The 5,327-nt window shown below is 33.1% G+C and overlaps 1 long non-coding RNA gene across 1 annotated transcript; it reads left to right on the forward strand.

Annotated features, from left to right (window-relative positions):
• Window positions 1-234: 234 nt before the first annotated feature.
• On the forward strand, window positions 235-1,892 carry LOC126382438 (uncharacterized). Its single transcript, XR_007569062.1, has 2 exons — window positions 235-1,057; window positions 1,696-1,892. It is a non-coding gene; the product is annotated as an uncharacterized LOC126382438 (long non-coding RNA).
• The last annotated feature ends 3,435 nt before the right edge of the window (window positions 1,893-5,327 follow it).

A 5,327-nucleotide genomic window follows, 5' to 3' on the forward strand; every position in this document is an offset into this window, starting at 1 on the left:
TTTAGGGTCTAAAACGCGTACAATACAACACCTTGTCAACAATCCAAAAACGGTTCCGTTTTTGGAGACAAAAACCATGAATAATACCTAAATTCCTCTATATCTCTTAAACTGTGACAATTAGGTAGCTGAAACTTTCAAAAACAATGCATCTCCATTGCCATCACAACTACAAATTCAAAGAAACACAATAAATCAAACATTTAAAAAGATCCCCCACTCTACAAACCCGATCCTCCAATGCATGTTTTGGCTTGTCATTAACAACGACAACATACTAGCAATATAAAATTCACGATCAATTCACGTTCATGTTTTTGTTCACTAAATGTTCTTTCAATTGTAGGCACGGAACCCCTCAAAATAATGCGATTCACACTTGGCATTATTTTAGTTTTACTTTTTTTTCCATGATTTTTTCAATTTTCGCGAATTACAGTTCTAAAAAATTAGAATAATATTTTAAACGATAGGTACGAACTTCGTATGCTTTATAAATCAATTTCAACAAGAAATACTACGTAATATAGCTATTATTTTCAATTTTGTAAAATATACCAGCTCAAAACTCTTCATTCATATATTTTTACATCGACACCCTTTTGGTGCTTGCTACTCCCGCGAAAATTCAAACTATCCTAATGTCTATTTTTGTATTTTAAATAATTTTATTCCATAAATTCGTACATATTCTTTCAAAATAACATCCCTATCTCGAATCCTAATTAACAAACTCTAAAATTTCGTATACCTTTTTATAATCTATGTATTCCTGTGACGTAAACTGAACATATCCTTCATTCATTCTCACAGTTAAACAAAACACTTGAATCAAGTAGTGTGGTTTGTATTGTTTGGACAATTAGTGTACTTTTTGTGTTAAATATAATTATGAAACCTTTCAGATCGTGTTTAATACGACTACAGAATAGTGGGAAACATAATGGAAGGAAGACAAAATAAGATGCAACGTACGGGTTTTAGCTACAATAATTAGTAAGATTGAAGACTTCTTGACGATGTTTATAATGTATCCTATAAAATATTCACTCGCCAGGTAAGAAATTAATAAATACCTTTTGTATTCGTTAAGTATTTTATAGAGAAATTCGTAGTGCAAAAAGTCACTGTTTCAACCATTTGTTCCAATTTTTCTTATGATAATTTCAACTATCAAACAGCAATCAAGCAAAATTTTATTACTTAACTCCATGTGTGGGGAGATAGTTCTTATCAAGACTACAAGAATTATTTGAATCTGTTTAGGATTTATTGAGATATTAACAGATGAAATTTTTCAAATATTCCTTAGATTCCTACACATGCTCAGTCACTAACAACCTTGTTTTATTGATGAGTAATATAATAATTAGTAAATTACATACCTACCAGACATGAAATCAACCAATAGTTTCTGGACTGATAAATAAAATATAAAGTTATTAGCAAAACGGTTTCGGTTAAAACTGGCTTTCATGATGAGATTTGATCTCCCTTCATATTGTTTTGAGAATAAGAATGAATCCTACTCCTATTGTACTTACATGTTTTTATTAGTTTATTAGAGTCCTGTGAATCACAAATAATACCTGTAGAAACAATAAGCAAATGCAAGTCATTGTCTTAGTAGGTACTAGACAGTGGTTATGCTCACACATAGAATTTACCCCTAATTTCAGTTTGAATTACTTTCAGAATCGTCCAAAGATCCAGGAGGGACAGATATCTACTCCAAACCTGGAATCTGTTGCAGAATATTAAAGAAAATTATGGGAAAACAAATGTGAATGACGGACAGATTTAGTAAGATGAAAGATTTAAGCCTACGAGCACACTACTATTTCTCACATCAAAGGTACATTGTTAATTATGAACATCAATAGTAAATAAAGCAGTTTTGGAGAAAAATAGTATGTTTCATTAATAATACCCTGGTTGATTATTTTTATTGATATCGTACAGCTCCATCTATTGGCAAGCTATGGTACTACAATGACTTCTAGCTATCAAGCTGCCTAGAAATGAAGTCCTGCTTTTCACAAATGTCAGTCCTTTTCCCACTCCATCTATGTACGAGTAGATGCACTTATCCAAATCTATTTCCTAACAGATGGCGTTGAATTTATAAGTTAATAAAAATAGTTGGCTTATAGAAAACATTAGATTCAAATTAAGAAATAAGTAGTTTCATAATGGTATACATAAACATAAACAGCCTATATACGTCCCACTGCTGGGCACAGACATACATAATGGTATAATCACTAGAATATCATTATCACTTCCATATTGGTTTGTAGATACATACATACATAAACTCACGCCCACCTCCCACCAGGGCAAGCAGAGACCACTGAATTCCATTTGTTTGTAGCTCTATGAAATTATTAAGCCTAAAGGTGAAACAAAGCCTACATGTTTCTCAAAGTTCCAATTATGGTTTTTCCCTGTCTAAAGTCTAAAAATAAAAGAATATTATAATGATAAAAATATAAATTCAAAAAGACGAAAATAATAAATAAATTTCGAAAAAATATTTCACCCCATAGCCAAACATTTTAGTTACTATTAAGTACTAACTTTTAGTCAAATATTTGAAGACATCATTGATGTACATTAAAGTTTATTGAAAATAAACTAAATGACTCCATCCGCGACGATTATTGTGGTGCGTTCTGTTACACACAATGTTAATGATCACGAAATAACGTCTCTCCGCCGCTTTCATAATATTCCAATTATAACTCTGGGAGATACACGCACAAAAACAATTTAAGCTTCGCAAAAACATGATAGGGGTAGGATGTAAATGTCAGAACAAAACCAAACTCTAGCGGTCGTGGTTCATTACAATTACAAATGAACAGCCTTGCAGAACCGAATCTCAAACGGTAACCTGTAGAGATGGTAATAATTGCTACTGCGTTCATTTTTACCATAATATTTATAGTCACTTTTATAGATATTTTATAACCGTATCCCACTTGAGGTGTCAGAGGTATATCCATCGCAAGATGAACTAAGTACCCACACCTTTTCGAGCTTTCTGTTAGACCAACGTGATAGATGGTACGCACTTTATACATAGTACATTAATTTGCCTTATATTCAAATTCAAAAATATCTTTATTCAGTAGGTAACATTTTGAATCGTCATTTTCATATAACGCACGTCTCATCCGCCTAAAAATACTGCAGCTTTTCACGACCTTGTGTAACTAGGGAAAAGAAGCTGCAAGGAAAACCTCAGCACAGGGCTAGAGATTCTATATAAAAAGCATCCATTCCTAATAATCTATTTATTCCCTCTGAGATGGGTATGATAATGTAAGTAGTAGGTAAGAGGTCTACGCATAGTTAGCAACTTAAATAAAAAAATGTTGAAACAAATTGAAGTATCAGATCTTTTATTTAAAAATGTTTAAATAAATGATCTGATATTTGTAAATATTAAAGACGGTAATAAAAATCAATTACTTTATTAAACATAGTTTGCTATGTATAATGTGCGTGAATCTTTAGAAGTACATATAGATTTTAGGGGGATTCTGCAACCGTTCCCCTACGACTGATTCGCCATTGGACTTTTCGTCGACAGGACTAAGAATCATGGTCTGAATCATCCCTTAAAATTTTCGTTACGATGTCACTAACAAACTGTAGATTTTATTTTAGTCAATCATGATCTTCTCCCTAGCATTTAATTTCGTAAACTTATATTCCGACAAAAACATTTTCATGTAAAATGTTGCCAAAATTAGATAATATCCATTGCAATGTGAAAGGTATCAGATCTCATGTAGAGCCAAGCTTCTAACTATACAATCCCTTAGTTTACAAACTCTACACGCTAGCATAATGAGGCTTGCTCGTTTCATAACTACTAGAACTATATAACAGAATAGCAATGACCAATCAAATTTGTTACCTTACGCCTATGGTGGCGGAAGTGAAATAGTTTTTTCCACTTCCCCTTACGTGATGGTAGCGAAACGGCCAAGCCACGTGTTGTGTGTCTGGAATTTATAAACTTAGGGTTTGTATAGTTAGAAACTCAGATAATATCAATTATTCTCGTAACATTCCATCACTAGTATTAGGTTACACAACCTCGTTGAAATGTACCTCTGTTAGTATGACGTGTAATGTTTGGACAGGTAATAAATTTGGCTGGGTAAACTTTGACCTCACTACTGGGTTAGCGTGATGGACTCTCATATATTAATTAGGACATTTGTTAAATTTGTCACCGTAAAATTCATGGATGATCCAACAAAGGTCAGGAATTTATTTCGTTACCTCTTAAATATGCACATCCAAATATTATTATAGCATACATAAGTTTAAAAACAAAAATTCGGCTGCAGATATATCACATCTAAAAAAATTACTCTCCTTTGGCAGTCGGGTAAAAAGTGTGAAACGAGTAAATTTGTATGTTTCTCTGAAATTTTTAAACTTATATTTTTTTATAAAAAATAGATATCCGTTTGACCACAATCCCACTAGGTGGTAAGTGAAGATAATGATATTGGAATTGCCCTTTCAGTGGGGAATACTGCGAATTATAATGAAACCACTGGTACCCATTGAAGTCCATGTGAATTTCAAGGTATTTTGATCGTTTTTGTTTGAGCACTCTTCTTTCTACTTAAAGTTATTATACAATCAAAATATGAAGATCAGAATCCGGCAATAAGATGATAATCGTTTGATATGTAAGCCCCATTAGCAGGCCTCGGTTCTCATGCTAATTTAAGGGCAAATCTGCCCGCACAAGGTGTCATGTTTATGCCAAATTTGCCGAATTGTTGGCAATTTCTGTCGACAACTTCAACTTAATTTGCGTACGATGCCGGAGTTTGGCAGGTGAAGTATGTTCATGAAGATATTCGGAGAGCGTGTGGGTATATTTTGTTTGTTTCTTGGAAAATGGCATTATTCAATACACATTCTCTCGCTCGTACTCCCTGGATGGTGCGAGCCCAGACACTATACAGGGTGTTAGTGACATCGTAATGAAAATTTATATTAACTCAGACCATGATTCTGAGTTAATATCAATTGGAATTTTTCGTCGCAAAATTCATTTTCATTTTGTGTTTTTTTTTTTTATTATATTCTATTGCAATGGAAAATTCCACTTGATATTCACTCAGAATAATGAGCCGAATCATCCCCTTTAGTTTTCGTTACGATGTCACTTACACCCCGTACAAGTACGTTTGGTTTGTATCATAGACCTATAAATATGTATTACAGTCCCTCCCCTCTCCTCAAAAACTGCAACGATATTTAATATGCTGGTCCTGTATTAGTGAGATGGA

This window comes from Pectinophora gossypiella, chromosome 4 (genome assembly GCF_024362695.1).
Source record: "Pectinophora gossypiella chromosome 4, ilPecGoss1.1, whole genome shotgun sequence".
In the NCBI taxonomy this organism is placed as follows: Eukaryota; Metazoa; Arthropoda; class Insecta; order Lepidoptera; family Gelechiidae; genus Pectinophora; species Pectinophora gossypiella.